This window comes from Neofelis nebulosa, chromosome 1 (genome assembly GCF_028018385.1).
Source record: "Neofelis nebulosa isolate mNeoNeb1 chromosome 1, mNeoNeb1.pri, whole genome shotgun sequence".
Lineage (NCBI taxonomy): Eukaryota > Metazoa > Chordata > Mammalia > Carnivora > Felidae > Neofelis > Neofelis nebulosa.
In genome coordinates this window covers 187,514,335-187,533,757 of record NC_080782.1, presented here as the reverse complement: position 1 = coordinate 187,533,757, position 19,423 = coordinate 187,514,335, and the positions used below count along the sequence as shown (strand labels likewise).

General features: G+C 35.3%; 1 pseudogene; it reads right to left on the bottom strand.

Annotated features, from left to right (window-relative positions):
- Positions 1-7,617: 7,617 nt before the first annotated feature.
- On the bottom strand, positions 7,618-8,919 carry LOC131496220 (eukaryotic translation initiation factor 3 subunit E-like; annotated as a pseudogene).
- Between the last annotated feature and the right edge of the window lie 10,504 nt (positions 8,920-19,423).

The following is a 19,423-nucleotide window of genomic DNA, read 5'->3' as shown; positions in this document are numbered from 1 at the left end:
TCCATTCCTTTATGCCCCGTCCTTCCCTTCTGCCTAAAACTAAATCTGACTTATGGGGGTGTAGGAATGAGTCCTTCAGAGTCTCTTCTGAGGCTCTTCTGCTGCCAGGATCTAGGAAGTGAGAATTCACATCTGGCTCAAATGTTTCCATAGCTGCTAAGCTTCCCTTCAAATGTAGAAGGTAGGGTAACTCCCAAATGTTAGGTCTTGCTAGCATGTTCTTCTTGACCCCAAATAAACTCATAGAAAATCTGACACAGGCCTGAAAATAGAAGTATAGGCTGCACTATTTGTATCTCTCAAATCTTCTTTTTTTCTCCATATATATCTGTTCATTCATTCATTCATCCATTCATTCATTCATTCATTTGCTGTTGACGTGGCCAGAGGATAAACCTAGATACTCACTTATCCCATCATCCTGCTATTAGAGCCCGGACTGGTCTTTTCCCGTATTGCACACACTTTCAAGCTCGCTGAGATTTCTGTGGACCATTTCCATTTACTTGGCTATGAGACAGGGGTTGGGGACACAATTTTGGATATACCATCCCCTTCTCTATGGCAGAGGGAGGAAATGGCTTCATGCCTTGGCTGCTGAACTTCCACCAGGTAGACAATTCTGATATTTCTGTGTCCTGCTTCCTGGGTTATAAGTAGGCTCAATGTGTATCAATTCATCCTGTTATACCAATTCAGTGTTATCCTCAAATTTATACATATACGGACATACTTGTGCCTTTTTATCTGATTATGGTTAACAAAATATGTATCAAGTCGTGGATTCTTAAGTATTTGAACACATGAATGGTGCATTATGGTGTTTTTTTTTTTTTTTGCATTTTATTTTCATTTTCTGAATTTTATAAATTATCTGTAATTATGTTTAAAATCAGAATAGCAATAGGGAAAATTAAGCACAATTTATCCATTGTTAAATAAATACATTCTTTTTAAAAAAAATGTTTATTTATTTTGAAAGAGACAGAGAGTGTGAGCAGCGGAGGGGCATAAAGAGAGGGAAAGAGAGAATCCCAAGCAGGCCCCACACTGTCAGTGGAGAGCCCTACACCAGCTCCATCTCACAACTGTGAATTATGACCTGAACAAAATCAAGAGACACTTAATGGACTGATCCACCCAGGTGCCCCAAATAAATAAGTTCTTAATATATTGCTTCCTAATTATAATTATAAAATTATATAGTAAAATTATGTAATTATATATAATTAATTCTAATAATATTTTATTTATTTTTATACTCCAATAGGATGCAAATAACATACGGTACTTTCAAATCTAACACTAGTTTTACCGGAAAAAGTTTCATACTCTGAGTGGCTTAATACTTAAGGTACAATTTACTATATAGATGAAAATTTTATTTTTTATTTTTATTTTTTAAGTTTATTTCTTTATTTTGAGAGAGAGAGAGAGAGAGAGACCATGAGTGGGGCAGAGGCAGAGAGAGAGGGAGAGAGAGAGAGAATCCCAAGCAGGCTGAGTACTGTCAGCACTGAGCCTAATGTGGGGCTCCAACTCACGAAACATGAGGTCATGACCTGAGCCCAAACCAAGAGTGTGATGCTAAGTGACTGAGCCACCCAGCACCTCTGAAAGTTTTAGTTTTAAAAACTAAAGTTCACAATTAAATGATAGATTAAAACTTGGCAAAATATCTTGTATCCATGTCACGTTAAACTATTTTCTACTCCATGACTAAAAAGTAGAAGTGTGTTTGTTAATAAACAGTAATAATGAGTAATGCTAGTTGTTCAAGGGTTAAAAGTTTTCCAGAAAATTTATAATCAGTTTTAATTCAAATGAAAGAGTAATAAAATGATGGAAATTTTAGTCTCAGTGACATGATAAAGTAATATTCTCTTGGCCTAATTTCAGAATATGTGTCAAAATTATATATAACTTTATATAATTATAACTTTACTATTTGTAAAATTTCATCTACAATTAAAATTACCAAAAAGTAGAATCTAGGCAATAAAGCAATTGAATGCCCAAGAACACTGAAAAGAGAGAAAAATCTAAAAATCTGGTAGAATATATCCTGTTTAGTTTATGGTCATTAGTTTTCCTTTAGTTTCCTTAATAATACAGACCTATGTGGAACTAACACATATTGTTGGCTTTTTGAAAATAATTTCAACTTTGTCTTACTGGTAACATCAATATCAATAAATGCTTTAAATAAAATAGTAAATTATTTACATGTACAAAGTTTCCATTTATCTATAATTGTGATTGTGTTTTCTTCTGGACAATATAATGTCCATAAAAATCTTCAAGAAAATTAATAATGGATGTTAACAAATTATAAAATATATGGGTAGGTATTGATAAGAAAATATTAAGGAAAATAGTAACATAAAATATGAAAAGTGGTGCCAAGATGTTCTTTAATACAAAAATCTAAATGATTTCTCAATTTTCCAAAGTTGTATGATTGTATCCAAGCATATAATTTGATTATTTAGGGAAGTATATTTTGATACCTCTTTTTGATAAAGCCAAGAGAATGCTTGATAAGCCAGAGTGCCATGAGTAACTAAATAGAGGTGAATTTCTCTACATATCAATATCATGTATTAAATGAAATGTGACTCACTGGGGCATCTGTGAATTCAGAAAGAAAATGATGTACCTTCAAATATATGTAAGGAAAGAAAATTCAGTGGTAATCTGAGACCAAAGAGGTATGGCCACAAACAAATTCTTACCTTTTTTTTTTTTTTTTTTCTGTGAGTCTTGTATCCTATCTCTCTTCTCCCTACTCAAAAGCTTTAAACACATATAATATATATGATTTCTGTTGATGGCTATTTAAGCAAACAGGGAAATTGAAGAACTTCATGGTTCTGGAAGATGAAAGCAGTTATAAAAGACTTCAAGTTTAGATAAGTAATTTAACAAAAAGAGAAAATTAGAGCTAGAGGTGACAAATCAAATGTAAACCTTCTCAAAAATTTTCTTTTCAGGACATATATATTTCCCAACAAAAGTGAGATTTAGGATGAAGTCAAGACACTAAAATATAAAAAGAAATGCTGAGATTATCTGTGTTGCAGACTCAAATATTCAAAGGACATGAGATTAGTAAGATATCATAGAGGCAGTACAATGAAATAATAATGATACTAGAATTTAAATGCACACATTTAGAGTGAACAATTTCAGGACGTGCAAAAAGAAAACAAACAATACACACACACACACACACACACACACACACACATGCCTTTTTCATTCTCTTAGTACAATACAGTATGACAAAAATATTAGCTTGATAATGGTCTGTTTCTTCTATGAAATTTAACTTGGCCATTATCCAGATTGCTCTTCTCAAGGACAACTGGTCTAGGTACCTTTAATTTGAAAGAGCACCATTTAGATTCATGACCAAAACTGTTCTTTCTGAAAGACCATTAAGTGTATTTTCAATATTTCTAATCAACATTAGCCAAGAGAGATCTGGACACTATTCATCACTTAGCAAATCAAACAGAACAGTTTGGATTGTCCTTTAAAAATTTGTTGTCCAGGTTATACAGCCAACAATATTACTAAACTGAGAAATAATGCTTTTATTTGGTTCAGAATTGGTTGTATTTCAAATTTGCTTAAGTATCAAACTGAAGGGAGTTACATTAAAATAGTGTCCTATTTGGGATGATTTGTTGCTTTTTCATTTTCCAGAAGTGCAAAAGTTAATGTCATATTGAGCTTACCTAGTATCTAAGAAGGTTCTCTTCTAGAGACATCCTTCAACAATTTCTCTGCTTATAGTTTGAATACTTAGTATTACTTACTAGGTTTTAGAAAACTTTTCCCACTTACAAATATCCTGTGCTTTCTTTTGTGGGTAATACTTTAAATGCTTTTCCCTCACCTCAATCAGATAAATGTGAAACCAAAAAAAAAAAAAACTGAATGATTAATTTCATAAGAAATTAAAGTAAGCTTCAACATTAAGTTGCACATATAAACTGAAAAATATCTCCAGTGAGTTCTAACAATAATCAAGTCCTGTACCCACAACCTGCCTTAGATGATTTGTTTTCCGAAGTAGCTCTGGAAATTTTATTTGTGTGTCTAAGCTTTTCTGGTTCTATTGTAAATTGTCTTTTCTCTTTTATTATTTATGTTGGAAATACTTTTGATTTAGTTCATAATCTTCCTGCAAAAGATACATTGTACATTTGTGCTTCTTCATACATTATACATAACAATAAGCAAAATTTACAGCAGTGTAAGCAAAAGAATAGTTAGCTTTACTGCAATATACAAAATTCAGCCAATTCAGCAAAAGCCTTGAAACTCTAGAAGAAACATTTTCACAAGCTGCATATGTGTTATAATAAGCCCTTCAAATATGTGCGCATACACATTTTTTTTTTTACTTCAGAGAAAATTGAATGGTTTAGTAAATTGAAAGTGGCAAGTGGAAACACAGCGCTCTCCATTTTGCAGCAACGGTGTTTAGTGTGGCAGCTCCCAGTCTAAGATCTTCCACAGAATCTGTGAAAGGAAAATACTACTAATTTCAAATCTCCATGTAAGTACTGAAGCTATTTTGGTGGAGAGTATAGCTGTCATACAAAGAAAATATTGAACAACAGAAGAGTCTGACGGGGAGACCCTTACATTCCCCTCAGCTTGAGTAAACTTTAGATAGGTTTCTTCCTGACTACAGGCCTCTGACCTTCCTTTCCTTCTTTTTACTTTAGAAACTACAATTGTGAATTCTTTTTCTACTTTTTTGAGATGTAAATCTTCTTCCAGCGTCTTTCCAATTTTACAAACCCAGGAATATTTTTCACAAGGATCTGGAAGCCATCCCTTTGAAATGTAATCCCCAGGAAAGACAGAGTTTCTATGTCTCAGTCTCTGAGAGTGGGTAGGAGCCAAATTTAGATTAGTACCAGTTAGCGAACAGAGATGGCCTAAGCATTTTGATCAACCTCCCTCTCCCCTAACATCCTCCAGAGTTTTTCTAGTGGCTCATCCAACATTTAAAAACCCTCCTGTCTTTTGCATCAGTGGAGTTGAGTTCAATCTCTCTGTCTCATGGCAATACTCTTGACCTCTACTGTGATATTCTTGAACAAAGTCCTCATTGCCAGTTTAATTCCATCCAATGAATTTTTTAACAAGTCTTTGTCTAAAATCACTATGTGCAGTAATCTCTGGGGAATCCATTCCTATAAAGCTTCAGGAATGGTCTAGTCAGACTATATTTGAGTGTGAGAATTTGGTGCTTTCCTAATTGCCTACACAATCACTAATGATTAGAAAAAGGCTTACTTTTTCCTCATTTAAATATTTTATTTTCAATAGCTATAGGCAGTCATTCCTTGGTTTTTATTTTCTGACCTTTACCTACAACAAAAAAAGGTATCTCCAGAAGAAACTCAGATCTTGTATTCTGAAACATCATCCCATGTGTTAACAGTTTTCCTGGGCTTATTCTTCAGCAAATGTACAACAAGGGCTAGACTTTTGTCAGTCCTCAGCACATAAGCTTCATTCAGATATTATGGGTCCTCTTTGCTCTTAAAGGTATAAGGATTCTTTTAAAAATATGTAATTTAGTTGAACAGAGTTTTAGATTTTACAATTTTGGCGGTTCATATATCCCAATGAGAATTCTATATAAGGTATAAAAAATTATTCTCTGCAAACTGCATCTTTACATAGGCAATTGAAATTCTGTTTACATTTCAAAGTGCTGAAGGAACTCTTCACCTGGGAGATATGTATTACCTAACCAATTCTGCTTCCAGCCACAAGTCCTCTCCAACCTGAATTAATGGAGTAGTATAGCTGTTCTCTGCCTCAACGTTGGCTCTGTTCCCTCTGTTGTTACTGCTTCATATTCCCCAACTCCTTAAGTAACTGAAGATATTTTCATGTTAATCTAGTTCTACTACTTAAAAATCCTCCCATAAATTCAGAGATACTTTACCTACAATATTATATTTCCTAAGTCAATGTGATTTTCAACTAAAAGTGAGTTAAATTACACTTGAAATTTAACTTGCTCACTATTGTTGGTCATTTCTATTAGATTTCTTGTTGTAACTATTGCTCTAGAAAATCTTTAGCAGATTTTTATCTGTGCTTTAGCTGAGTTCTTTTTTAAATGGTTTATAAATATTTTCTAGTATCTTTTCTATGATTAATTTCCCTTGTATCATTTTTGTTCATACTCACTATTACAGAATCTGCCTAGAGTTGCTTTATTCATACATCTAGAATACTATTATTCCATCAATAATTGCTAGTTTGTCCTTGCCTTCTGTTTTTGGTAAATTACTATTGATATTCCCAAAGGTCCCCACCAAAGTTCCACAAATTGAATGACCCATGACAAAGTTTATTTTCCCTTATCATTAAATCTGCTAGGGAGTTTGCTAGGTTCTTGCCTACCTGTTAGATTTCAGCCTGGTTAATCTTGGGCCAAGTGATCACCTTTTAACTATGTTCCTTTTTTTATGAATTTGAGACAGATTGCTAGAGAATTGACTGACAGAACTGATTATCAACATTGTGACAATGATTTATCTTATCCTTGGATTTGGGAAGAGAACATATGGTCAGTGACTCCATTGGTTGCAGAAATGACATTCATCCTAGCTTCCTTGCTCTTGTTTTATGCTAATGCATAGCTTTGCAGTTTAAAAATATCTCTCATCATGTTTCCTGAGGATTATTTTTTAAACTTCATAGTCCAATTGATCTAAATGGGCAAATATATTCCTCTCCTTGCCTGGATCATACTAAAAAAAAAATCAACTTAGGTTATTCCAAAATAGAGAAATTGTCATTAAGCCATTTTCTTTTATATCCCAGAAACTCAATAAAAACTCTGAACAGTTATCAACATGCTATTTAAATATAATGTAGGGGCGCCTGGGTGGCGCAGTCGGTTAAGCGTCCGACTTCAGCCAGGTCACGATCTCGGGGTCCGTGAGTTCGAGCCCCGCGTCGGGCTCTGGGCTGATGGCTCAGAGCCTGGAGCCTGTTTCCGATTCTGTGTCTCCCTCTCTCTCTGCCCCTCCCCCGTTCATGCTCTGTCTCTCTCTGTCCCAAAAATAAATAAATAAAAAACATTAAAAAAAAATATTAAAAAAAATAAATAAATAAATATAATGTAATATTTGTAGTCTTAAATAACCACAAATCATAATACATTTTCTACTACCTTATTTTTTTTTTTCAACGTTTGTTTTTTTTTTTTTTTTATTTATTTTTGGGACAGAGAGAGACAGAGCATGAACGGGGGAGGGGCAGAGAGAGAGGGAGACACAGAATCAGAAACAGGCTCCAGGCTCCGAGCCATCAGCCCAGAGCCTGACGCGGGGCTCGAACTCACGGACCGTGAGATCGTGACCTGGCTGAAGTCGGACGCTTAACCGACTGCGCCACCCAGGCGCCCTACTACCTTATTTTTTTTAATGAAACACGGCCAATTTTATTCAAATTTCCCCAAATTTATGCTCAATATGTTGTTTCCACAATGTTTGCCACCATTTATATAATGGTTTTATTATTTTGTCTTTATTTTATAGTTTTTTTTTCATCTTATCTTTATACAGTTCTTCAGTAGAAGCCAGAGTCCTCAGTTGCCCAGTTAGAAGCCTCTGACCTACTTTTCTGATGAAGTTTCTTCTCATAGCCAAAATCTCTGGCTTTTAAATGAAAGGTTTTTGGTCTTTTTAATCACTTGCTGATAGCGTGAAGCTGCATTCTTACCTATAACCACATGACCTAATTTAGAACCAGTCTTGGCAGCCAGTCCTGCATTTCTCATCACATTGACAATCCACCTTTCATGTTCAGTTTGTCTGCCAACATGTGAGTGCAGATACACAGGTGAATGCAACAAAAAGTCTCAAATATGAAGAGTCAATGATTTTCAGCGAAATCCTTAAGCTACCTAGAAGTCATTCACAAGTACTGATTCACATTCCCTCAGTATGTGGAATTTTCTGAGCTCCATCAAAGTCAAAGTTAACATAAAAGCATTCAAGAAATTCTGTAACTGGGTCTTTATATGTGTAAGACTGTGTTCAATAACTTTAACCAGATCTTTTAGCAGCTGCTGGCATTTTTGAGCATCTTTGTTCGTTATGATGGCTGTAGCCTAATAGGGAGGAATATGTGGGCATATCATCTAAATTGCATTAAGATATGATGGCTGGCAAAAGAAGAGATCAATAATGTTATCATGCCCCTTGATTAGTTGAAGAAAACAGAGGACAGTGGATGAACCTTGTTTGCTGCTGAAGATAACGAAGTGGAAAACTCAGAATTATTACCTATGGTCTCTTTTAACCATGGAAGGTCTTCCATAGCTGCATCCCTACTCTGAATTAAGATTTCAGAGGCCAGTTTTCCCCTGAGTGAACTCAAAACATTTCTGGCTGTTGCTGGAACCAACATTCTAAAGAAGTAAAGATATTCTGGTGCTCCAGAGTAATTCCCATATTCATATTGGATTTTACATAACTCTAGAGTATATCTAAATTTTCCTACCTAAAACCATGCCTGCCCACCAGGTACTTAAACAGCATCTGCCCATCTCTGGTTGACTGCATCTGCCTTGTAGTTTCTGGATCTTCAAATGTCTTCACAATTGGTTCCATTTCTGCCTGAAGCTATTTCAGTCATGCAACAACTGTGGCTCTTTTTTCTCTCAAAGTATGCAGAATATCATCAGAATAAAGGTTTTTGTACATATTGATAGCAAAGTGTATCATGTTGATATCACTAAAAAGATACAAATTCCCTTGTAATATTTTTTTTTCATTATACATCTCTTATGGAGAGAAACTCAACAGAAAGATTAGATGTCAATCCAAAAATGTGTGTGATGTGAATAGTCAAGATGTACTCCACCATCTTGCCAAGGAAAACTGTTTCAACTATGTTATTGACGTAGACACAGGAAAGAATCACAAATTCAACAAATGTAAAATAACTTTTATTTACTTTACAGTGGAGGAGAGACTTTAAGGTGACCTCCATGATTTTTGTATCCTGGTATTCACCCTCCTGTATAATCCTTCCCCTTCAGAGTAGGAAGACATGTGACTTGCTCTAAACAATGAAATATTGCAAAGGTGGTAAGATGCTTATGATTATATTTACATGATTTCAAAATATTGCTGTGATTGTGGTACTCATCCGACTAGCATCTCTCTGTCCGGCTCTTGCTCTCTCACTTGCTTCCCATCTCCTTCTCCCTGTCTCTCCCCATTACTTGTCTTGCAGTAGCAAGCTGCTATATGTCTTATAGCAATGAGAAAATAAATTCTTCAAACAACCTGAGAAAGCTTAGAGGGGGATTTTCCATCAGTGAAGCCTCTAAATAAGAAGGCAGTCTGTCTGATGCCTCGATGGCAGCCTTGTGAGCCCTGAAGGAGACAACCAGTGGTCTTGCCTGGACTCCTGAATTACAGAAACTGTGAAATAATAAATGTGTATTTTAAACTACTACAATTATGGTAATTTATTACACAACCATAGAAAATTAATATACCTATAAATGCTACTTTTCTATTGTTGTTTTTCTATTTCACTTACTACCATCATCATACATTCATTTATCTAGGCTTAAAATATGTCACCATATTTTTTTTTTCTTTTCCACCATTACCAACAATACCCAGTCATTCAATAAACCCTGTCTGTTGCATCTTAGTTAGATTACTTCTGTGACCATCTAATCAACTAATGGAATATTTCCATTACCCAGAAAATTTCCTTATGCATATTTCTATTCACTTATTCTTACCCCAGATTCTGGAAAAACAACGATATGGTTTCAACCATCATAGATCAGCTTTATTGCTAGAAGCGAAAAAAAAAAAAAAAGGAATTCTCTATTAAGTACTCTTTTGCATTTGCCTTTTTTCACTCAGTATGTTTTTGAGATTCACCCATATTTGTATATGCAGGTCATTTTCTTTACTCATTCACTCATTGAAAGATTTTGTGTCATTTTAGATTAGTCATTTAGACTAATGTAATTCAATCTTCCTTGAACATTAATGTATTTGTCTTTTTGTCAGCATATATTTTCATTACTCTTGGCACTATATCTAGGAGTAAAATGGATGAATCATAGTCTGAGTGTATGGTTAATATTATAAAAAATGGTAAAGCATTTTCCAAAAATAATGTAATATTTTATACAACAGAAATAAAAGTTTTGGTTACAACCAATAATCATCATAAGTTGATATTATTTAATTTTAGCTATTCTGGTTGTGTAGCCTGTTTTATTACACACAGATTTTATTTATCTAGTCATATATAAATGTTCAGTAAATCTATGTTGCATATCTCTCCTTACTAGTAGTCAACTACATCTGTTCATAGTCTAACCACTCGTCTACACATAATCCAATATTCTATCTTATTTATGGCTTTAATTTATTTCCGTTCCATATAATTATTTACGTTTTCATCGTCCTATCAAATTTAAATGAATTATCAAACAGCAAGTTCATGTCTCCTGAGAATTCTTCCTTTGTTGAACAACTAAAAGTAAAAATAAATATTTCGGTCTGTCGTAGTCTTAAAGCAGTGATTTTAGAAGTATCATTCCAAGATCAGCAACGTAAGTATAATTTGGGACAATGTTAGAAATTGAAATTATCCAGGCCTTATACTACACCTACTAAATCAGAATTTCTGAGAGCGAGACCAATCAGTCTATGTTTTGACAATACCTCCAGATAACTCTGACGCCTGCTAAAGTTTGAGAGCCTTATTCCATTTTTATAAAATTACTACTGATATTTTGTATGGCAGTTTATGAATCTGTTTTATTCAATAGACTATGAGCTCATTGAAGCTAGGGACTACATGTTATTCATTTTTGTACCTCTGGTAACACCAAGGATCCAGATTTGTACAGCATAGAAAAATCAATGCTTGCTGAATTAAATAATATTGAAAGGTGAAACAAGTTAATTTTTTCTTTATCAATTGAGTACTGAATAATGATGTTTATTTTAAAATACATGCCCTTTGCTTCAATTTTACTTTTAGTACCTCAAAATAGACAAAATCAAAAATATCAAAGACATGTGTTGACTTGCAGTATTTAACTGAGCCGTTTTATTTCATTTTATTTTTAACTGAGCCATTTTAAATACAGAGAAACTAGAAATATTCTTTCTCTCCTTCACTTATTAAGTCTGACTCTCCTGAAAGGGGAAACATCTCTAGATGTTATTAAGAAATAATTTCCTTTCTTTCTGAAAAAGAATTTTATATGCTTTTCTTTTGGAGGCAATAGTTATTGCTTTCCTCCTTGGAATTAATTCTTATGGTTAATGAGTGTTTTGCAGTAGTTACAGTCATCCTCTCCATTGTTGTTGATTAGTTGGTTTGTTTGCATAAGGAATCTTAACTGATTATTTTACATAGGAGGAATTATTGTTATACCTGAACTGAACTGAATGCTCAGGTGTACACTCTTTAATAATTCTCCTTTTTCCATTGCTGTTTGAAGACCCTCTTTAAAGGAACATGATCTTACCAGAGTTCTAAATTATTATAGTCATAATTCTATTGACACCTTCCACTACCGGAAAATGTCATGCATAGAATAACTGAAAGGTCTTCTTTTTCAAGTTTATCTGTAGACAAGTAGTAGTCAAAACAGCTTTTAAATTAATTGTGTTTTTTGTTCATCAACCCTATTTTAGTTCAGATCTTCTAGCGCAACATTAGTAAGCATGCAGTTCTTTTTGGATTTAAGTTTGTATTCAAACTCATATAATGTAAATTTATTGACTCTATGGATTCTTCCAGATAAGGATTTTTTTTTTCCTAAACAAAAATTAGATGAGTGTTTAGTAACAAACCATTTCTGAGTACTGGTGTCATGTGAAAATCTAACTTACTCCTTTAAAAAAATTTTTTTTAATGTCTATTCATTTTTGAGAGACAGAGAGAGACAATGCAAGCAGGGAAGGGGAAGAAAGAGAGAGGGAGACTGAGAATTTGAAGCAGGCTCCAGGCTCTGATCTGTCAGCATAGAGCCCTACATGAGGCTTGAACCCACGAACCATGAGATCCTGACCTGAGCAGAAGTTGGACGCTTAACTTGAGCCACCCAGGCGCCCCATAATCTAACTTACTCCTAAGGAATTGTTTCTCTTCAGTGATATCATATGTGACTCATTTTTTTCAAGTTCTTACTTTGGGCAGAGAAAAAGGAGAAATCTGAGTCTAAATGTATCTCACTGGAGGTTGAAATAAACCATGCATAGGTAATGACGTTATAATTGAGTGGCACTAAAATTTGACGTGCATCAGAGGCACAGGTCTACAGATCATCAGAGACTCACTGACTTGATACCTACCCAGATAATTCTGCTACAAAAAAAATTTTATTTATTTATTTTTATTTTTTTAAGTTTATTTATTCTGAGAGAGACAGAGAGAGCATGATTGGGGAGAGCGAGAAGGGAGAGAAAGAGAGAGAGAGAGAGAAAGAGAGAGAGAGAGAGAGAGAGAGAGAGAATCCCAGTCAGGCTCTGTGCAGAGTCCAAAGCAGGGCTTGAACTCATGAAACCGTGATATCATGACCTGAGCTGAAATCAAGAATTTAACGCTTAACTGGCTGAACAACCCGGGGGCCTCCAAACCAAATTTTAATAATGAAATCAATATGTTCTTTATTTAACAAAAAATACTTCGACCCACTTCAGTCAATCAATCAGCAAAGTGTTTGCATTGCACTTGGCACTGTTGCAATCACAGTATTTATAATATACCAGTACTACTCCATAAAGTACTACTCCATAACCACCTGTTATGGGTGCTCTGGGTGGTTCTAGGGAAACATTATTTGTTGTCCTAGACTTCAAGTCAATACCTAGTTGGAGGTCCCAACTAACAGAAACTAAGTGACAAAAGTGAATTATTTTCAATTGCTAAACAATTGAGTCAGAACTGAACATGTTATGAGAATAGATATGTTAGATTTAGTTTCTGGTCCTCAATAAAACTTTAAATATTTTAAATATTTTAATAAAATATGCATCTTATTTTGGAAAATTTTCTCTATAATAAATTTAATGTTAAACATGCAAGCTTCTGTGTTTTATTTTTTTTTTAATTTTTTTTATTTGACGTTTATTTATTTTTGAGACATAGAGAGACAGAGCATGAACGGGGGAGGGTCAGAGAGAGAGGGAGACACAGAATCTGAAACAGGCTCCAGGCTCCGAGCTGTCAGCACAGAGCCCGATGCGGGGACTGTGAGATCATGACCCGAGCCGAAGTCGGTCGCCCAACCGGCTGAGCCACCCAGGCGCCCCAAGCTTCTGTGTTTTAGAAAGAACTTGGAAGTTCTGATTTTTTAAGAAGACTACTTTTTAAGTTTCTATTTGTTTCAAGCCACCTCTTTGGCAATAAAGCATGTAATGAGGTGGGTGGGCTTTTTGAATGCCCCCAGTTAATACTGTTTAGTGTTGTGTTTAGAATACACACACACACACACACACACACACACACACATATATATATATGGCAATAATTATAGACACTTACATAGTTTCCTATTTATATTGACTTGATCAAAGCTAGTAAGAGTGGCAATAGCTCTAAACTTGTGAGCTTCTCATAATTTAGTTATCAAGTAAGTAAATTCATACAGACATAAATAAAAAAATTACTTTCATTCATTTACACCCTTGGCTTTACCCAGGTTAATATGCAATGGTCCCTCAAGCCTTGTGCTTTGGACATCTCCAATATCAGACCATTCAAATGTGGTGACCCATGATCTTTTTTATTGTATTTTAGTGAAAAAAGGTGCTGTTTAGCATTGCTTCCTCTTTTTACTATCCACAAAACCTTGGTTGGTTCGATTGTTTTTATTTTTTGTTGTTGAAGTTTATTTTTAACAGGGCCTCCTAAAAAACGTAATTATTTCAAAAAAAACTATCTAGTCCAGTTTTTATATTATGCTTTTTTTCTGTCTAATATGCAATTATCAAAGATTCAAGGAGGTGTCAGTATCCTAGGAAAGATAGATGTCTGAATCTATGCTACAAAGTCATTAAAATTAAAAAAAGGGACTACTTAAATCTAGCTAAAAACCTAGAGAAATCAATATTTTCTACTAAAGAAAGTATTTTTAAGTAACTGAATTGTGCAAGTTTGTGTGTATGTCAATATGTGTTAAGGTGGCCAATGTTGGGCTTGTTAAACAGTTACTGATGTTGTGATTTGAAGAAATCATTTTAATCCCATTCTAAAATATATTATCCTCTGCATCTAAAAGAATTTGCCTGTATTGTTTACATAATGTAGGTATGTTATTTGTGAATGTGAATATTTTTATAATATTTTGTTCAGTATATTATAAATATCCAGAGTTTTGAAACATATAAAATGTATAACATTTTAAGAAACTATTATGAAATATTTTGGAGTTTTCATGTTATTCTTCCATGTATAAGTTGTGCTCATTTTTAAACCCATATTTTTTGAGCAGCAAATTTGTGTCAAGCACTATGCTACTTGTCTCGTGGACTTTAAATTTGGGTACTGGGGTTTTCTAAAAGAGATGCAGATAGTGTCTTTATGAATGTACTTTCATTTATGATAATCATAACTATTTAAAAGAAAATAAAACTGTAGGGAGTGATAACAGTGGATGGAATGTGTGTTTATTCTAACTTTGATGCTGAGACATTGACAACAGGAAGTAGTTGAGGAGAGAATTTGGGATTATGCAAATTTAGTCAGGGGGCAGCTTGCTGTGTTCAAGAAATTGAATATGGACCATATTAGTAAGGAATACAGAGATAGGTAGTGGTACAAAATGAGGCTTAACAGAGCCGTTTTAAGCAATGGAAAACTAATTTTTTAGATTTTCTTCTAAGTGCAGTGAAACAACTTTGAGGGCTCAAGGAATGGGATTATTTTATTTGTATTTTAAAATAACTTGTGGGTCCATATTAATAAATTCAGCCTGATCAAACTTTATGTTCCTCCTGCCATTATCTCATTCTTAATGTCCATTCTTATATATGTTCCACAGCTACATGTTATTATAATTTAGAAAAGCCATGCAGTTATTTTGAATTATGTGCACCTCTTCAAAATTCAATCTTTGTAGTTTACATTCTAGGACCTTCCTAGACTTGAGTCTATTAATATTTAGGTCTAGAAGCAAAGAAGAGTGGTGAGGGTAGGTCCTGAAGGAAATCTGCATGTCTTGCTAGGCACCTACCTTAGGGGAGGCCATTACAAGTTCTTCAGGTAGAAGAGGGTTAACGGATTCATACTGGGCTGGAGGAGCAGCTTCTACCAGCAAAGGAGACTCAGCAGTATTTAGAAGTTCAGTGTCCCCAGGTTCATCAGGATCTGCCAATGTCCTTATTCCAGCTTTCAGAATCTCATTCTTTCCTAATCAATGCCCTTGATCTAACAGATGATAACCTGCATGGTTGGGGTTTCAAATTAGGTTGTAATTCAGTCACTTGTATGATGAGACATTGGATCTGGTTTTCAGAAACCTCAGCTCTGGGGCTCCAGGGGATAAAGGCTTCCTTCAGATATGAAAATTTTTAGGTCATATTTGCTGAGCTTGAACTGAGAATTTAAAACCCTGAGTTCATTTTTTTCTTTTCCAATGTATTCCAGCCCAATTATCAGCCAACCTCATTATACTGGTTAGTTTGATAAAATTGTTGTAAAGTATCAAATACATGGTCAACCAGAACCTTACTTTTGTAAGCATTCACTTAAGACTATTCAATTATGACACAAAAGAAAACACACACACACACACACACACACACACACACACACACACACACAAGTTCACACACCCTCTTTTAAATGCATGGTGCTGAGTCAATTGAATATCAATATTGGGAACAAAAAAGAAAAGAAAGAAGAAAAATTGAAATGGAAGGTTGATCACTACCGTAAATCATATGCATAGTAACACTATCAACCTGGATGTGAAAGCAAAAACAATAAAGCTACTAGATGATAGCATAGCTGAATATCTCTGTGACTTTGAGGGATGTAAAGATTTCTTAAATATGACACAAAAGTTGCTACCCATAAGAGGAAAGATCGTTAAATCAGATTATAATAAATTTAAGAATTTCTGTTCATTTAAAGATGTTAAAATAGGGGCGCCTGGGTGGCTCAGTCGGTTGAGCGTCCGACTTCGGTTCCGGTCATGATCTCGCGGTCCGTGAGTTCGAGCCCCGCGTTGGGCTCTGTGTTCACAGCTCAGAGCCTGGAGCCTGTTTCCGATTCTGTGTCTCCCTCTCTCTCTGACCCTCCCCCGTTCATGCTCTGTCTCCCCCTCTGTCTCAAAAATAAATAAATGTTAAAAAAAATTAAAAAAAAGTTAAAGATGTTAAAATAGTGGAAAGAGGAACCACAGAATGGGAGAATCTATTTTTTAATAAACTAGAATCCAGGATATATGGAGGAGTATAAAACAATAAGAAAAGAGGGACAAAATAAATATCTAAATGACTAACAAATCTGTGAAATGGTTTCTAACCTCATTAGTCACAGGGGCATTGCAAATTAAAACCACAATGTGAGAGTTCTACACACTAACCAGAATGGCTAAAATTGAGGGAAACATTTAAAAGCTAAAACAAAAGAAAACTGACAGTACCAAGTGTTGTCAAGAATGTGAAGCAAATGGAATTTTCATATACTTCTCCCAAGAATGTAACTAATATAATCTTCATAGTCTTTCACGTATTATACTAAACATATATGTACTTATTTTATGAGTGAGCAATTTCACTCTGATAATACATCTGACAAAAAAATCAATCACTGTGTTCTAAAAGACATGCACAAGAATGTTCTTGAGCTATCTTTCAGAATACTCCCCCCCCCCCAAATAACTCACATGTCCATTTGTAGAATGCATAAATAAATTGGGATATATTTGTGTAAAGAAATTTTGGAATGAAATGAAAGTCTGTTGTATCTATGCATAACAACATGGATATGCCCTACAATCATATCATTAACCCAAGAAGCCCCTTGTAAAAAAAGAATAATTGTATAATTCCTTTTGTATATGATTCAAACAGGCATTAGAAGTCATGATAGTGATTACTTTGGGAGAAGAGGGAGATAGTAGTAATCAGGAACGTCATGAAAGGAGGTGTTTGAGATACTGTCATAGTCTTAGCCTAGGTAATATTTACATAGGTGGGTCTATTTTTTTCATTAAAAAAATATATATATATATATACACTTCTCATTTTTTTCTGAATGTATGTTGTACTTCAATATAAAAAATTAAATGAAAATACTCATGTTAACTATGGAAAAGAAATAGGTCTTTAACCTTTTATTTTTTTATTTGTTTTAAATGTTTTTAATGTTTATTTAATTTTGAGAGAGAGAGCGAGGCAGACGCAGAATCTAAAGCAGCTGCAGGCTCTGAGCTGTCTGCACAGGGCCTGACTGGGCTCAAACCCATTAACCGTGAGATCATTACCTGAGCCGAAGTCATGACCTGAGACCTGAGCCCTGAGCCGAAGCCGGTCCCTTAACCGACTGAGCCACCCATGTGCCCCAACCTTTAACACTTTAAAAGATAATGCAATGAAGACAGTCAAGATTTATTTTATTTATTTTATTTTATTTTATTTTATTTTATTTTATTTTTATTTTTTTATTTTTTAATATATGAAATTTACTGTCAAATTGGTTTCCATACAACACCCAGTGCTCATCCCAAAAGGTGCCCTCCTCAATACCCATCACCCACCCTGCCCTCCCTCCCACCCCCATCAACCCTCAGTTTGTTCTCAGTTTTTAACAGTCTCTTATGCTTTGGCTCTCTTCCACTCTAACCTCTTTTTTTTTTTTTTTTTTTTTCCCCCCTTCCCCTCCCCCATGGGTTTCTGTTACATTTCTCAGGATCCACATAAGAGTGAAACCATATGGTATCTGTCTTTCTCTGTATGGCTTATTTCACTTAGCATCACACTCTCCAGTTCCATCCACGTTGCTACAAAAGGCCATATTTCATTCTTTCTCATTGCCACGTAGTATTCCATTGTGTATATAAACCACAATTTCTTTATCCATTCATCAGTTGACATTCATCAGTTGATGGACATTTAGGCTCTTTCCATAATTTGGCTATTGTTGAGAGTGCTGCTATAAACATTGGGGTACAAGTGCCCCTATGCCTCAGTACTCCTGTATCCCTTTGATAAATTCCTAGCAGTGCTATTGCTGGGTCATAGGGTAGGTCTATTTTTTTTTTTTTTCAACTTTTTTTTTTTTTTTTTTTTTGGGACAGAGAGAGACAGAACATGAACGGGGAAGGGGCAGAGAGAGAGGGAGACACAGAATCGGAAACAGGCTCCAGGCTCCGAGCCATCAGCCCAGAGCCTGACGCGGGGCTCGAACTCACGGACCGCGAGATCGTGACCTGGCTGAAGTCCGACGCTTAACCGACTGCGCCACCCAGGCGCCCCAGAGTAGGTCTATTTTTAATTTTCTGAGGAACCTCCACACTGCTTTCCAGAGTGGCTGCACCAATTTGCATTCCCACCAACAGTGCAAGAGGGTTCCCGTTTCTCCACATCCTCTCCAGCATCTATAGTCTCCTGATTTCTTCATTTTGGCCACTCTGACAAGACAGTCAAGATTTAAATGTGCATGTATTTATCCAAAAGCAAAAAAAAAAAAAAAAAAAAAAATCTTGAAAATGCTTCATTAAAATGGTATTTTAAAAAAAGAATATGCAGTGATGATATTTTGCCTATCTCTACTGCTACATCACACCATGGACTTTCAGTGCCTTCTTTACCACTGAAACTCAGGTGATAAACATCTTTAAATCTAATCAGAGTTGAGAACCAATTCCAAAAACCTTGGACTCAATTCAGAAAACTCATCCTTAAGACTGTGTTCTCCAGAACTACCTTCAGTTTCAAAATATGTGTCATGCAGTGTTCTCCAAGGAGAGAATCAGAACTGGTAGGATGTGTGTCCATACATCTAATATAGATGGACTTAATTATATATATCTTTCATGTTGTATGCATTTAATGTATATTTTAATATATATTATGTATATTTTAAAGAAATATCTTAACGGATGACCCGCACAAGCGGGTGGACAAGCCAGAAGGTAGGGACCGCGCAGCTGAAACTGCGCTCAGTCAGCTGGAGCCACCACGAAACCTACGCAAACCACGCAAGCTACGCCACCTATGGAGGTCGTTGGTAGGTGGGCGCTGCGCCGGCGCATGTGCGTCGTGAACAGCCTGAACCACGCCTGCAGCCGCAGTGGGGATGTCAAGGACGCCTGGCCTGCTAGTCACCATGGTCGTTCCCCGAGCCACTCTGGACCCGCTCGCCTGTG